Here is a 7743-nt window from a genome sequence, read left to right on the forward strand (position 1 = left end):
CTTCTTCCCGTAATACTTGTCAAGATTGCACATTTGCATTTGGTTTACTGAATATTTAATAGATGACCAATTCTACTACTACTATAAGCTCCACAAGGGTAAAGTCAAGCCTTAATCACCATTACATCCCAGCATTCAGCATGGTACCTGCTATTAGAGGATACTGGGATGGCCAACCATGCACACTAGTAGAGACAATGTACTCTGCACTCAGACTGCCTGGGCTCAAATCTTACTTCTGCCACTTGATGACCTGAAATATTGAGCATGTTACTTAATTTCTTTGAACCTCAGTTTTCCCATCCATTCAGTGGGAATACGAATACCTGTACTACTACCTTCCTCAAAGCACTGTTGTGAGGGCTACATGATTTGATAGGAGTAAGGTGCTTAGAAGAGCCCCAGCTAGAAAGTAAGATAAGTTCTCAATAAATGCTGGCTGTTGTAACAATCATTACCCATTGAGTAAATAATAAAATAACAAATTGATGAATTGGCCTGCAAACAGAATACCTCTAAGTTTCTTTAGCACTCTTTTTTCTGTTTCCAGCCTGAGACATCTTAACACCAACTTCTATTGGGGAAAAAATTTTGCAGACCACACTGGGAAACTGAAACTAGAATTAGACAATACTGTCTTTTAATTCAATGATCTTCACCATTCCTATAGCCACATGGGCCCTATGACTAGTTTTAAACTTCTATTTCATAAGCATATATTTCATATGTTACTTTGATAATTGAGAATAATTGAAGAAACTTCATGTTCGAATTGGAAATTTTTTGTGCTATGAAAGACTTTATGTGGGTAGAACCATCCCTTCTTTTCAATGAGTAGAAAATCGAGGCTAACAAAATTCATATGACCACAACGGTGAGGAGTAGACCCAGTCTAGACCTGAGCGACTGACTCAGGCCACTTGACTTCACTATCCCGAGTTGAGATGCCGGTTTTTTAAGTTGTTTTGTGTGGCACAAAACTTCACATATTGTCTAGCATACACCACCGATTAAATACTTTGGGCGAACCTACTTTATTAAAATTCATATTATTCTATAATCTATCTTTAAGAGAAGATCAGATTTGAGGTCTTTAGAAATAATTTATTCAAGATTAAGGTAACTATGCAGACAGGCCCATTATTAGAGAAAGCACAGTGTTATTAGCAAACAAAATTTTAAAAGAACACTCAGGTGCTCCACTTACTGCTTTATCTCCCAGAGCTGTTCTGATACTAAGTCTCACTTTAAAAGCATTTGCTGCACCTGCCAGAAAGAAAAAAGAAAGAGCAGTATATGATGATTAAGATCTGCCAAAACAGAGTCTGAAAATCCTAATATGTAATGCAACTCAAACTAATGGAACACAGAACTACAATTAAACTGCCCCAAATACTCCTGGAAGTTTAACCTAAATCATCTTAGACGGTTTAATATTTTCTTTCAAACTCATTAAACACTCACCACCCCAACTTTCAAGCCACAACATGTCTGCAGATTTAGAAAATAAAGAGTTCCTTCAGTCAACGACTTGTCAAACATGTAGAAAACTATTCATCTATTTTAAGTTTCAAGGCTACATACCTGGTTGACAGAGTTCAGCATGAATAGCAGTCACCAGAAAAAAGAGCAGCCACAACATTCTTTCAGGGTGGAAAACACAAGGCAAAGTGAGAAAAAAAAATCCACGCTGCACTTAAATCTGCCTTAGCCATTCTGTGACCCGGATTAGAATATCAGAGAAACAAGCGAGCCACCACCTAAAAGGTTTAATGATTAACACCCATCATTTGGGTTAATACTTCCATAAAACAGCCCATCTCCTGTCAGTTATTTATGAAAACCTGTTTGGAAAACGGATTAGTTGTTTTCCCTACCCTGACTCTACCTCAAAAGAATGTCTCCTTTGCTGACTCAAAGTTGGAATTCTCCCCTGACCCCTTCTGCAATTCTCTGGTTAGGTGTATGATGGGAAGAATTGAGTCCTGTCTAGAGGTTTTCTTGGCATGCACTTCTCACCTTTTCAAGGCTGAGATACCTGGTTCATAGACAGACTATCTTCATTCAGGAAGCAAACGTGACTCCTTTCTCTCTGGTAAACAAAGGGTGCCCTTCAGCGAAGGGCCTCACCTGACTCTCACCACAGCGGGTGAGCATCCCAGAAGAGCTTCAGAGCTTCCTCTCACCTACTTGAGGGTAGAGGGTGGGAGGAGGGAGAGGATCGAAAAACTACCTATCGAATACTATGCTTATTATCTGGATGACAAAATAATCTGTACGCCAAACTCCCGTGACACACAATTTACCTATATAACAAAACTGCACATGTACCTGCACATTCACACATAGGGAATGATTGTGTTTACCCCTGAGGTCTGGCACTTGAATTAAATCAAAGTTAATGATACACAGCAGCACTGTCCAAGGGACATTCTGTGTCAATGGGAATGCTCTGTAACTGTGCCATCCAATATGATAGGTAGTAGAGGTAGGAGGCCATTGAGTACCGGAAATGGAGCTAGTGTTGCTGAGAAATGGAATTTTTGTTTAATTTAATTTAAGTAGGCACAAGTGGCTACTGGCTACATTGGTCAGTACAGCAACACAACAGTAATTAAAAGTTACCGACTCTGAAGTACCTTCACTGGGTGATTTCTCTAATCCTCAGACACTTCACAATTGTTGTTATCATCATCTCACACGGGAGGGAACTGAGGCTCCAGCGTTGAAGTCATTGGCAGCAATGGGATGAGTGGGATGGGTGTCACTTTACCAGCTGGGTTGACTTACACTTGAACCCTGTCTCCACTACACCCAACTGCTCTGTGTCTCTGGTCATCATTGGTCAAAACTGGAATTGACCAAATACCACATAGTCTCACTGATAAGTGGGAGCTAAACATTGAGTACACATGGACACAAAGAAGGGAACGACAGACACAGGAACCTACTTGACGGTAGAGGGTGGGAGGAGGGAGAGGATCGAAAAACTACCTATCGAATACTATGCTTATTATCTGGGTGACAAAATTATCTGTACACCAAACTCCCATGACACACAATTTACCTATATAACACACTTGCGCATGCACCCCTGAACCTAAAATAAAAGTTAAAAAAGAACCCTGAAGTTGCAACAAAACCTCAGAGATGCTCTGAGAATTAAGATAAGAGTGTAAAAGAATCTTTCCCCGGTGGGCATTCCACAGATGCCAATCAATGCCCCGCCCAGAGGTTGATGTCAGGGCTTTCCTCTCTACTGTTCTGCCTCTTCATAAATTCAGTCCCCAAATTCCACCCCGTTCCTCAAAAATCATGAATGGCAGAATTAGATTGGGTGACTCTGGTGTTAAATAGAAACACTGAATTTCCAAAGCAACAATGAGGAAAATATCAACAATGAGACTTCTGCAGCACTTTGAGAAACACATCATTTCTCCTTCCTTGTAAGGGTGGTATTTTATTGAAAAGGACCCACGTCCGTCAGCTAAATCCAGCTGAGGAAGCTTTTTCTCATCTCTTTCACCTCAGTTTCAAGGACACGGAGTCAGGAAAAGCTGTACTAAAAGGAGAGGCAGCCACAACTTAGTGCAGCCATCCTAGCAATGTCATTGTATTAGGTGCAGTGGAAATTTCCAGAAGGAAGAGTTCACCTAGCTAATATCTGAAAAAAATAAAACTAGACTAGATGAAGTCATCTTGGGAAACGTTAAACTAGATAAAGTCATCATGGGAAGGAAAAGTCAATACACATAGAGATTATAACAAAGCATTTTACTTACATCCAGGAAGAAAGCTATGCTAAGGACATAGAAACCTACTTCAGCGGCCGGGCACGGTGGCTCACAACTGTAATCCCAGCACTTTGGGAGGCCAACGCAGGTGGATCATGAGGTCATGAGGTCAAGACCAGCCTGGCCAAGATGGTGAAATCCTGTCCCTACTAAAAGTACAAATAATCAGCCGGGCGTGGTGGCAGGCGCCTGTAGTCCCAGCTACTCGGGAGGCTGAGGCAGAGAACTGCTTGAACCCGGGAGGCGGAGGCTGCAGTGAGCCAAGATTACACCACTGCCCTCCAGCCAGGGCAACAGAGCAAGACTCCATCTCAAAAATAAACAAATAAATGAGAAATAAGAAATCTGCTTCAGTTTTCCTTTAGCCTTACACTTCATAAAAGTATCAAGTGGCTTTCTTTGGCTTTTACTTATTCATCTATGTAACTAGGGTTGAAGACAATAGAACACTGGGTCTTAGTGTAAGTCATTCATTTGAGAAGACAATCTCTTTTGAATGATGGTTTCTCAATGTTTGTTGCATCATCTTTTTAAAAAGAGCAATAGAAATTCTTTTTAGAAAATACAAAGAAGCACAAGGAGAAAAAGTAGAAATCACCTGTAATTCCACCAGTGTCAACGAATGACCAATGTTAATGTTTTCTAAATATTTGGAATATACCTTTCTGCCTTGTGCTTTCTTTTGTGTGTAAATATATGTATATTTCTTCTTAAAAACAAAACCGGGGTCATGCTATTATGCAGCTTTGTCATCTTCGTTGAACTTAACTGTGTTTTGTTGTTGTTTGTTATTGTTGTTTTTATAGAGACAGGATCTTGCTGTGACGCCCAGGCTGGAGTGCAGTGGCACCATCTTAGCTCAGTGCAGCCGCGATCTCCTGGGCTCAAGCAACCCTCCTGCCTCAGCTGCTAGAGTAGAAACATAGAAGTCTGCTTCAGCTTTCCTTTAGTCTTGCATTTCTTAAAAGTGACAAATTTCTTCATAAGCTTTTAGTCATCTGTGTAACTAGAATTGAAGACAGTGAAATATTGAGTTTTAGTCAATGTAAGCCATTCATCTGAAAAGGGAAGATAATCTCTTCTTATTTCATTATGATTTCTCAATATTTGTTTTCTCATTTTAAAAATGATTGAAAAAAGCAATAGAAATTCTGTACAGACAATATAGAGAAGCAAAAAAAAGCAGAAAACATCCATACTACTACCAGAACGGATGACCAATGCTAATATATTTTCATAGTTAGAATGTGCCTTCCTTAGCCTTGGATCTCTTTATATGTTCTTGTGGGATGTTGTTTTTTCTCATTGCAGTGGCACTATCAGAACAAAGTAATATAATGATGGGAATAAGATGCACCATTGTCGTCTTCTTTACTCTAATGGGAATGCTGCTACTCCATGGAATCTGGCAAGTGGCTTTAAAAACGATGTGTCATGTGATAAAAGCATTATATTTGTAATTACAAAAAATTATTTTCCTCAGTAATTGGTGTTGCATTTTATCAACTGCCTTTACACTATTAAAATTTTTACCATTTGGTGTACTACATTAATACATTTCTCACATTGATTCAATTCTTAGATAAAACATTTTAAAAATTTATTTTTAGCATGCTGCTGGAATTAATTCCTGGTTTTTCCCCTCTGGTTTTTAAACCTATTTTCTTAAAAGAATATCACGTAGGTTCCTTTTCAAGTGCTGATTCTTGAAAGTTTTTTTTTTTCCCTAGCCTTTACCGTCTTGAAAATGATACAGAAAGATTTCTAACATTGTCTATGTTTAGAAATACGTATAATGTATAAGAAATAAAGAGTTTACAGATGAAGAATCTGGACCATGTGTGTTTTAGAGGAAGAGTTCTTCAAAACTTTTTCACTTCTTACATGATCATTTATTTCAGGTTTTATACCTCTTTCTGAGTCCATTTCAGCTGTTCACAATTTCGAAGAAAATATTCTGTTAAGATTTTCTAGTATTCTCATGGACTTTATAGAATATTTCCCACAAAATATCTACTTTTGTTGCTATGTTCTCTTTATATTTTCTAATACGTATATTTATTTTCTCATTTCAATTATATTATCTATTTTGTTGTTTAACCAAAGAAGAAGCTCGTGGATATAATTTGCAGTTCTTTGTTTTTTGATTCATAAATCTTATTTATATTGGTTACATACTGTAACAAATTCATTGCTAAATAGTTTGATGGAGATCTCAGTAAAATAAATGGAAAATACAACTAGATACTAGGGTTCTTGCCTCTCAACATACTATATTTTCTTATACTTTTCAAAGTCTTGCACAAATATAGTGCTTGTCTTAATGTACAAATTTTAAGTAGTAAGTTTCCAGAGCCTTCATATATGTGTAAATTGCTTCATAAAATGCTCATTTCGGCAAGTTCACATATGGGAGCTTCATAATTTATTAGTAACCGTGGTAATGATGACAAATAAAGCAGTTTCAATCATTCTGAATGTTACTATTTACTTCCAAATGTTCCGAGTTTAGAGCATGTAGATTTAAAAGTTCAGATTACTGTTGCCATGAGCCACACAAAAGGGCACTGAGTCTCCTGAGACAGGAAAACGAAATTGATTTCTCCGTGTTTTTTATACTCCACAACACTCTTGAAAAGCACTTTCTGGGCATATAACTATTGATCTACCACTCTGGGGCAAATAGAATATGAGATCACATGAAAAGAAAACATACGTGTCGTTCTTTTGATTCATGCAAGATCCCTTGTTAAGTTCACTGGATTTATATAAATATGTGAGCATATGTAGGCTCCACTCACCTGCAATAAAGCAAGAGGTGGAGATAACAAATGTTTCTTTTAAAATTGACCCTGGTTATTTTGTTTCATTATCACAAACAGAAATTTAGTAAATATATAGCTCCAAAAATTAGTAAACTGTAAAACCATCTCAAATGTGACATTATTCTGTATATTTTTATTGGATTTTCAGAAATGTATCTGGCTGTAACACATTAAAAGAAATCAATTAAAACTTTTAATAATTGAACATAGAAACTTCGTATAAGATTTTAAAACTTCACACTTTTTGCAACTGGGTGTGGTGGCTCACGCCTGTAATCCCAGCACTTTGGGAGGGGGAGGTTAAGTAGATTGCTTGAGTCCAAGAGTTCAAGACAGGCCTGGACAATATGGCGAAACCCCCTCTCTACAAAAAATACAAAAATTAGCCAGGCTTGGTGGCATGCACCTGTGGTCCCAGCAACTCAGGAGGCTGAGGCAAGAGGATCACCTGAGCCCAGGGAGACTGAGGCTGCAGTGAGCCATGATTGTGCCACCACATTCCAGTCTGTGTGACAGAGCGAGACTCTGTCTCAAACACACACACACACACACACACACACACGCACACCTTTGGACGTTTTAATATCTTAATTAAATGGCTCTACTCAATGATTTTCTAAATGTTGTAGAATTTTAATAAATCAGATCCTTGTTTAAATTGTAATGAAATGGATATACTACATATATATAATAAACTATCAAGATGTTTGTATTATTAATAATTTATACAGTGTTTTCAGTATAATTAGGTAGCAAAAATAATTTTATTCTCTTTAAATTGTCAGTGTTAAGATGCATGGAGAGACAAACTATTTTTGTCTATTGTGCATAAGTTCTATTTTAACTCAGTGGTTTTCAGCTGGGGGTGATTTTGTGCTCCAGAGACACTTAGCAACATCTGGTGACATTTTTAGTTGTCATGAACGGCAGAAGAGAGGATTTCCACTGGCATCTAGTGGGTGGAGGCCAGGGATGCTGCGAAACACCCCCACAAACTTTAAAAACATCATTTAGGTAACTCTTTTCTTCTTGTAGTTGAGTTAATGGAAATAACCCACACATGGAAGAACAGAAGAAAAAAGGGAGACATGTGTGTGTGTGTGTGTGTGTGTGTGTGTGTGTGT

The sequence above is a fragment of the Rhinopithecus bieti genome, unplaced genomic scaffold, assembly GCF_001698545.2.
Source record: "Rhinopithecus bieti isolate Rb0 unplaced genomic scaffold, ASM169854v2 scaffold_43991, whole genome shotgun sequence".
In the NCBI taxonomy this organism is placed as follows: Eukaryota; Metazoa; Chordata; class Mammalia; order Primates; family Cercopithecidae; genus Rhinopithecus; species Rhinopithecus bieti.